An 8,586-nucleotide genomic window follows, 5' to 3' on the forward strand; every position below is an offset into this window, starting at 1 on the left:
CAGGACCCCTCCAGTCTCAGCACTCCCCAGCCAAACAGGTCAGGTGGAAAATCAGGGCTCCCAAACCTCAACTTGGTCTCTGGCTCCACAACCCAGACTTATTCTCCAGACTCGCCCTCTGGACACTCTCAGCTCTCTCTAGCAAACAGTCTGGGAGAAAAAACCCTTCTCCAGCAAACAATCGCCCCTCCCAAGCAAGAAGGCAATCCACAATTTGAAATCTACCGCCCTCAGGGCAAGCACCCTAGACTGTACACACAAGGCACTGCCCCAATACAAGCAAGCCAACATAAAAAGCATTTGTTTATCCAACATGGGGCCACAAACGAAACCTGAGAAGCTCAGGGGAGCCCGGCATGATGGTCTTCCAAACTCAAGAGACCTGAAGTAACCACACTGGATGGTCCGAAATTAAAAATTTTAAACTAAAAGCAGTTCATTGTGGGTAAGCATATCCTAGGGTGGTATTTTTCTCTAAACAAAGGTCAGTGCTTGCCTGACCTGCGATGGCACAGTGGATAAAGGGTCAACCTGGAACACTGAGATCACCAGTTTGAAACCCCAGGCTTGCCTGGTCAAGGCACAGACCAGAAACAACCACTATAAGCTGATGCTTCCTGCTCCACCCCACATCTGCCCTCCCCACCTCCTGTAAAAATCAATAAATACAATCTTTAAAAACAAAAAAACAAAAAAAAACCAGAAACCCTGGGCTTGCCCAGTCAAGGCATACAGGAAGCTACTACAAATGGATGCATCCCATTCCTTCCTCCCTACCCCACTTCTTTCTCTAAAAAAAAAAAAAAAGGTCAATGCTTACATTAATGGAACCTGTCTGTTGTCTTTTGCATCTATGATAACTCTCTTGATAACATGCTTTGGAAATGTAAGGGTAATCTGTGGTGGGCAGGCATCCCACTCCAGCAGAAACCAACGAACTCCCTCATTCTTATTATTATCATGTTGATTAACTGTTAACTATCTTATGGCTACCTATGTAAAAGAAGTTTCAGTATATACATTTTTACTTTTTATCCAATCCCAAAGATCTCCTTGTTTTGCATCTTTCTGCTTCCCAAATCTATCACCAATCAATTTCATTAAGCCCCCTTGTGTCTTCCCCTTTCATTGTCATACAGGGTGTCCTCAGGTTACAACACAGTCCCTTTCCTATGATAGTGATGTAACCCAAATTTTGGTGTAAATTGAAACACACCCTACCTAACACAAACAGAACACTACACTTTGAACAGTCAAAAATGGCATAGGGAAGTGTACTGGGCAAGCCAACTCCCTCCCTCATCAGCCGCGTTACTGTGTATTCTTCCACTGCACGCAACCAAACTAGCTCACCCACATAGGATGTAAGTATGATGCTAATGTCTAAGCTGAAACACTCACGTCTCAATTTTGTTAAGGTTTTATGGGAGTAAGCATTGTAAACTGGAAATATCTTATGTCGAGACTGTTGGAACCCAAGGACCCCGTATATAAAGTAAGTAGTTGTTGGGCAGATGAGTTTGTAAAATTTGTATTTTTTGAGTTTGTTCGCTTTTAGTGTAAAAAAATGACGCTGGGCAGTGCCAGCTATGTGATCTGTGAAATTGCAAATTACCTTCCTGTTTGGGAAGGGCCATTGTTTTGCTAATGTGTGCTGGTGGAAAGGAGGAAGCCATGTTTGCAGAGTTTATGCAGAGAAGGCAGAAGATGTGCAGATGGAGAACCAGAGGTGAGGGGCTTTTGTGAGCTCCACTGAGACTGGTGAAGCCTTTGATTCTATGAAAAACCAGAGAAGATTCTCCTGGTTGTGGAACTGAAGAATGTGTCAGTGGTTTAGGGAGCCCTGAGTGAAAGGTAAATGTTTTTCCCTGTGTGTGTTGCTCATCGGCCAGTGCAAGTCTTGAATAAAGGAATGACCCACTGTAAGGCCAGGGGCCACTGCCATCATGGCCATTCACATGCAGGTTCCCACTGGATTCAGGCAGATGGTAAAGAAACAGTGGAGCCAAAGAGTGGTGGGCCATTCCTTTATTAAAGTCACGCACCGGCCGACGAGAAAAACACAGGGAAAAACACTTCCCTCTTCATTCATTCAGAGCTCACAAAACTACTGACATTATCCAGTTCCACAACCAGGAAAATCTTCTCCGGTTCCTCCTAAAATCAAAGGCCTCACCAGTCCCAAAGCCCCTCACCTCTGCTTCCCCATCTGCCAACATGGCTTCTTACTCTTCAAAACTGGCTTCTCTCTCTTTCCCTGCCATCTTGGCTTTTCTTCTACTTCTTCTCTTTCTATCTTTTTTAAAACTTTTTTGGCATGAAAACCCCTGCTCCAGCACACACATTAGCAAGACAATGGCCCTTTCCAAGTGTTGGTCAAATAAGTTTGTAAATATGATATATAGGTTTGCTCACTTATAGTAGTTTGCATTGGGTATGGGGGACAGGCTGTAAGCAGGCAGGGTTGTTATACCCTAACGCTTAGTTTTAAAACTAAGCCTTTCCCACCCTAAGTGACTTTGTATCAGAGACTTTCTTGTTTGTATATTGGATTAAAGGTTTTGATTTCTACACCATAAAATGGGGCAGACCAGAGCTTGCTCTCTCTCTCGGTTCCTGAGATTAGCATTAGAGGGGAGAGCAAAGAAGGGCCACGTGGAGGAGAGGAGAAGCAACCAAGATGGTGGAGTGCTGAAGGAGAAGCCAGTTTATACAGAGTTTGTGCAGAGAGAAGGAGAAGGGAAACAGAGGTGAATAAGGCTGGTGAAGTTAGAAACCTCTGATTTGAGGAAACTCGGATAAGTCAGTGGCTTTGGGAGCCCTGAGTGGAAAGAGAAGTGTTTTCCCACTGTGTGTATTTCTTGCCAGCCGGGTGCAAGTTAGGATAAAGCTAATGGCCCACCAGTTCTTGGCTCCATTGTTTCATTACCGTCTGTCCGAACTAAATGCGAACCTGCATGGGCCAGGCAGCTGTGATGGTGGCCGTGGATACTGGCTTTACAACAAGTAGGAAGGTAATTAGCAATTTCACATATCACATACCTGGCGTTGCTCAGTGCCATTTTTAACAATAAAAGTAAGAAAATTCAAAAAACACAAATTTTACAAACTCATTTGCCCAACACCCATCATTCTCTGACTCCGCTGTTTCTTTAGCATCTTCCCGGATTCAGTGAGAAACTGGATGTGAATGGCCACGATGGCGGCAGCCCTTGGCCTTACAGTAGTAAAACTGTCATTTTCTGGAGCATCTTCTCATTCCTTTGAGACTTTGCTTCCCAGAAATTGTCAACAGTTTGGCTCAAATAAAGTAATAAAAAATTCTTACAGGTTTGGAAGTTTCTTACTTTGACATGGCTTACAACCTCATATGAGCTAGGTCCAGGAGTGTCAGGCATGACCTCTTCTTTATATTTATGTATTCATTATTTAGTCATTACAAACTGAGAGGCCTATTCTTGCTATTTTATTGAAATTGATAAAAGGTAAGTCTATATTCAGCCTTCTTGGCTTTAAAGAGTTAAAGGTAGCCAACTTTCAGAAATTCCATTTACTCAGTGTCCATGGTACTGATTCAAAATGTCCTAATGCAGAGAACGTTCACACTTTTCGCATTTAAGTGTTTCCAGTGATGCATCTGGAATGAAAAATGCAATGCTTTCAACTTTGAAACAGAACTTAAATAAATATATGTAGGCCCTTTGAAAATAACATGAAATAACAACTATATAAAATAAATAGTCTGACCAGGCACTGATGCAGTGGCTAGAGCGTTGATCTGGGATACAGAGGAGCCAGGTACAAAACCCCGAGGTCACTGGCTCAAGCACAGGCTCACCAGCTCAAGCCCGAGGTCACTCGCTTGAGCATGGGATCATACACATGACCCTATGGTCACTGGCTTGAGCCCAAAGGTCTTGAGCAAGGGGTCACTGACTTCACTGCAGCCCCTCAGTCAAGGCACATATGAGAAACCAGTGAACAACTAAAGTGCCACAACAAAGAATTCATGTTTCTCATCTCTCTCCCTTCCTGCCAGTCTATCCGTATCTGTCCTCACTGTCTCTCCATCTCTGTCTCTCTTGCAAATAAATAAATAAATAAATACATGTATTCAATCATATTCACAGAAAAGAAATAAGAATTCTTTCTCAGCAACTCATGATTGGTATAACCCAAAGTTAGAATTTAGGGAGTAGGCATACACAATGAAAATAATTTGATATAGCTAATTAACATTTTAAAAAAAATGTCTCAGAGAAAAAACGTTATTTGTCAGTATGCAAAAAAAAAAAAATCAATCATTTTAAATTTTAGCTCTCTACCAATTCTTCTGACATTATTTGTTTTCATATTAAGTCAGGTTTAAATATTATCTTTAGAGTGTTGGGGGACTTTTTTGGTTTTGATAATCTGAACTAATCAACTTGGAACAGGACAATACTAATAAATACTAATACAACATCTGGTTATTTTAAAGATCTTGTTACACTAAATAGCAGTTCAAAGTAGGTTCAAAAAGAGAAGCAGAGACTAATATTGGAGTTCTGGTAGAAGTAAATTCTAGATCATTGTGTCGCAAAGTGTCCTCAGTAATATTCTGGCCTCCCAGATGGTAAATAAATAAATAAATAAATAAAGAGTTACATGGTCAAAAATAAGTTTTTGAAAGGATGTATATTATAAATTCACATTGCACATTAGGCAACAAAGAAAAGTATTTCATTGTTTTTTAACCATTGTTTCTCAAACTCATTGAAGACCAAAACATTTTGTACATTAATGTCATGTTGAACTAGAAATTTTGAGAAAGGAGCTCCTAACTATATCGGAGAAAAAATGCAAAACAGATTAACTGGTATAACTAGTCACTGAACAAATGAATGAATGAAAAGATGATTCTACATGCTTGTCACTAATCCATAGCTATAAATAAGACAGACGTAGTCCTGTCATCATGCTGTTTTTAGAGTAATTGTGCATGTACGTATATACACATGCTTATATAACTTTTATATATTATATATGACCTTATTTTATACATTATGAATAGAATAGAAGGAAATTAAGATGCTAGATTTAAAAATAGTTAATTCACATAAATGTTAAAAGTTACAATGTTTTACTATATCAGTGCTCCTAAAACCAACATTTAAATTTCAGATTTAATAACAATCTTCTCTTTATTTTAATTGAATTTTTTTATTCTATTGTATTGATTTGGCTATATACAAAATATAAAGCAATAATGTAGCAGTTAAGAAATAAATTTGTCCAATGACATTTTTTAAAGAAATGGACCAAAAATCATCAGATTTATATGGAACTATAAAAAACCCCGAATAGCCAAAGCAATCCTAAAGAAAAAGAATGAAGCTGGGGGCATTACAATACCTGACTTCAAACTATATCATAGGGCCTCGACAATCAAAACAGCATGGTATTGGCAGAAAAATAGACACTCAGACCAATGGAACAGAATAGAAAGCCCAGAAATAAAACCACATATATATAGTCAAATAATTTTTGATAAAAGGGCCAACAACATACAATAGAGAAAAGAAAGCCTCTTCAACAAATGGTGCTGGGAAAACTGGAAAGCCACATGCAAAAGAATGAAACTGGACTACAGTTTGTCCCCCTGTACTAAAATTAACTCAAAATGGATCAAAGATCTAAACATAAGACCTGAAACAATAAAGTACATAGAAGAAGACATAGGTACTAAACTCATGGACCTGGGTTTTAAAGAGCATTTTATAAATTTGACTCCAAAGGCAAGAGAAGTAAAGGCAAAAATTAATGAATGGGACTACATCAGACTAAGAAGTTTTTGCTCAGCATGAGAAACTGATAACAAAATGAACAGACAGCCAACTAAATGGGAAATGATATTTTCAAACAACAGCTCAGATAAGGGCCTAATATCCAAAATATACAAAGAACTCATAAAACTCAACAACAAACAAACAAACAATCCAATAAAAAAATGGGAAGAGGACATGAACAGACACTTCTCCCAGGAAGAAATACAAATGGCCAACAGATATATGAAAAGATGCTCATCTTCTTTAGTTATTAGAGAAATGCAAATCAAAACTGCAATGAGATACCACCTCATACCTGTTCGATTAGCTATTATTAACAAGACAGGTAATAGCAAATGTTGGAGAGGCTGTGGAGAAAAAGGAACTCTCATTCACTGTTGGTGGGAATGTAAAGTAGTACAACCATTATGAAAGAAAGTATGGTGGTTCCTCAAAAAACTGAAAATAGAACTACCTTATGACCTAGCAATCCCTCTACTGGGTATATACCCCAAAAACTCAGAAACATTGATACATAAAGACACATGCAGCCCCATGTTTATTGCAGCATTGTTCACAAGTGGCCAGGACATGGAAACAATCAAAAAGCCCGTCAATAGAAGACTGGATAAAGAAGATGTGGCACATATACACTATGGAATACTACTCAGCCATAAGAAATGATGACATCAGATCATTTACAGCAAAATGGTGGGATTTTGATAACATTATACGAAGTGAAATAAGTAAATCAGAAAAAAACAGGAACTGCATTATTCCATACATAGGTGTGATATAAAAGCAAGACTAAGAGACATTGATAAGAGTGTGGTGGTTACGGGGGGTGGGGGGAGAGGGAGAGGGAAAGGGGGAGGGGGAGGGGCACAAAGAAAACTAGATAGAAGGTGACAGAGGACAATCTGATTTTGAGTGATGGGTATGCAACATAATTGAACGACAAGATAACCTGGACATGTTATCTTTGAATATATGTACCCTGATTTATTGATGTCATCCCATTAAAAAAATAAAATTATAAAAATAAATAAATAAATAAATAAATTTGTAGAATTTGCAGTTTTTAACACCCACCACTTACTAGCAGTTTGAACTCAGAAAACCACTTCATGCCAAGTTTTCTCATCTGTTAAGTAGAGACAATAATAACCTGTATCATGGATTCTCATACATATTAAATGACATGACTGAAAACAACAAAAACATCAATAAATGATATTATTATCATTTTTATTATTATTATAATAAATAAGAAAATATAGTCATAAAGTTGGGAACAGGATGAACAAACTACTGCTTAGGTAATAAGCTTACAGATGATATTTGCTATATTTCCCATAATGGCAGAATGTTTATAGAGTTTCTATTTAAAATAAATTAATTAAAAAAAACTTTACTGAATGTAGAAGAGCTGCTCTTAAACTAAAATGAGCATGACTATGTACTTACTTTCCAACTCTGATTTAAAATACTCACACACCCCTGGAGGAACATTCAATTCTGAGAAACCATTTTCCAGAAGACGCTGTGGCATGGTGCCAGAATCCTCACAATGCCAGGAAGTCAGCAGAGGCCTGCTCCACTGGCCTGGGCACAGTGACTTGTACCTTCCTGTCAGAACCCTTGGGAATGACCAGGCTTCACTGTGGAGAGGACTTTTGCTAAAAAGATAATTTTTCATAAAGAAAACTGTCCCCAACTCTGTCCTCTAATCCTTTCTTTCACCTGACTCCATGAGCAGAGAGGCCTCATTATTGCAGTGGTCAATATCTGAGCTCCTGAAAACTCAAAGATGCCCAGGGAAGCAAAGTTGTGATGTCAAAAATATAAACTGATGGAGAACTGCTTATGATATTGGTCTCCATTCAAACATCCATACTTAATTAATGTTAGTGTATAGCAAACCCACTTTTGTCTAACACTTTTGATTCACCTGACAAAAAAAATGCAGATACGCTGTAAATTGACTGCTTAGTGAAATTTCAATTTTTGCTAAAACCTTCGGATTTCAAGAAGTCAGGGGGGGTGATGTTGGAGATCAGCTTGAATCATTCAAAACCAATGACAAGGCCCTGGCCGGTTGGCTAAGTGGTAGAGCATCAGCCTGGAGTGTGGAAATACCTACCAGGTTTGATTCCCAGTCAGGGCACACAGGAGAAGCGCCCATCTGCTTCTCCACCCTTCCCCCTCTCCTTTCTCTCTGTCTCTCTCTTCCTCTCCCACAGCCAAGGCTCCATTGGAGCAAAGTTGGCCGGGGCACTGAGGATGGCTCCATGGCCTCTGCCCCAGGCACTAGAATAGCTCCCGCCACAATGGAGCAATGCCCCAGATGGGCAGAGCATTGCCCCCTGGTGGGCATGGCAGGTGGATCCTGGTTGGGCGCATGTGAGAGTCTGATGGCTGCCTCCCTGCTTCTAACTTTGGAAAAGATACAAAAAAACAAACAACCCCCCCAAAAAAAACCCAATGACTAGTCAAGTTTTGGGGGTAACATCCCAAGAATAAAGAACTGACAAAGATGATATATTTCACTTCTAAAGAGAATGAATAAGGCCCTGGCCAGTTAGCTCAGTCAGTTAAGAGTGTTGTCCCCAAACAACAAGGTTGTGAGTTAGATCCCTGGTGAGGGCACATACAAGAGAAGCTTTCTGTTCCTGTGTGTGTCTCTCTCCTTTCCTTTCCCATAAATAAATAAATAAATAAATAAATGGAGTGAGTTAAATATCAAAGGATTAAAAGTAGATCTTGGAAAAATTTATGG

Source organism: Saccopteryx leptura, chromosome 9, assembly GCF_036850995.1.
Source record: "Saccopteryx leptura isolate mSacLep1 chromosome 9, mSacLep1_pri_phased_curated, whole genome shotgun sequence".
In the NCBI taxonomy this organism is placed as follows: domain Eukaryota; kingdom Metazoa; phylum Chordata; class Mammalia; order Chiroptera; family Emballonuridae; genus Saccopteryx; species Saccopteryx leptura.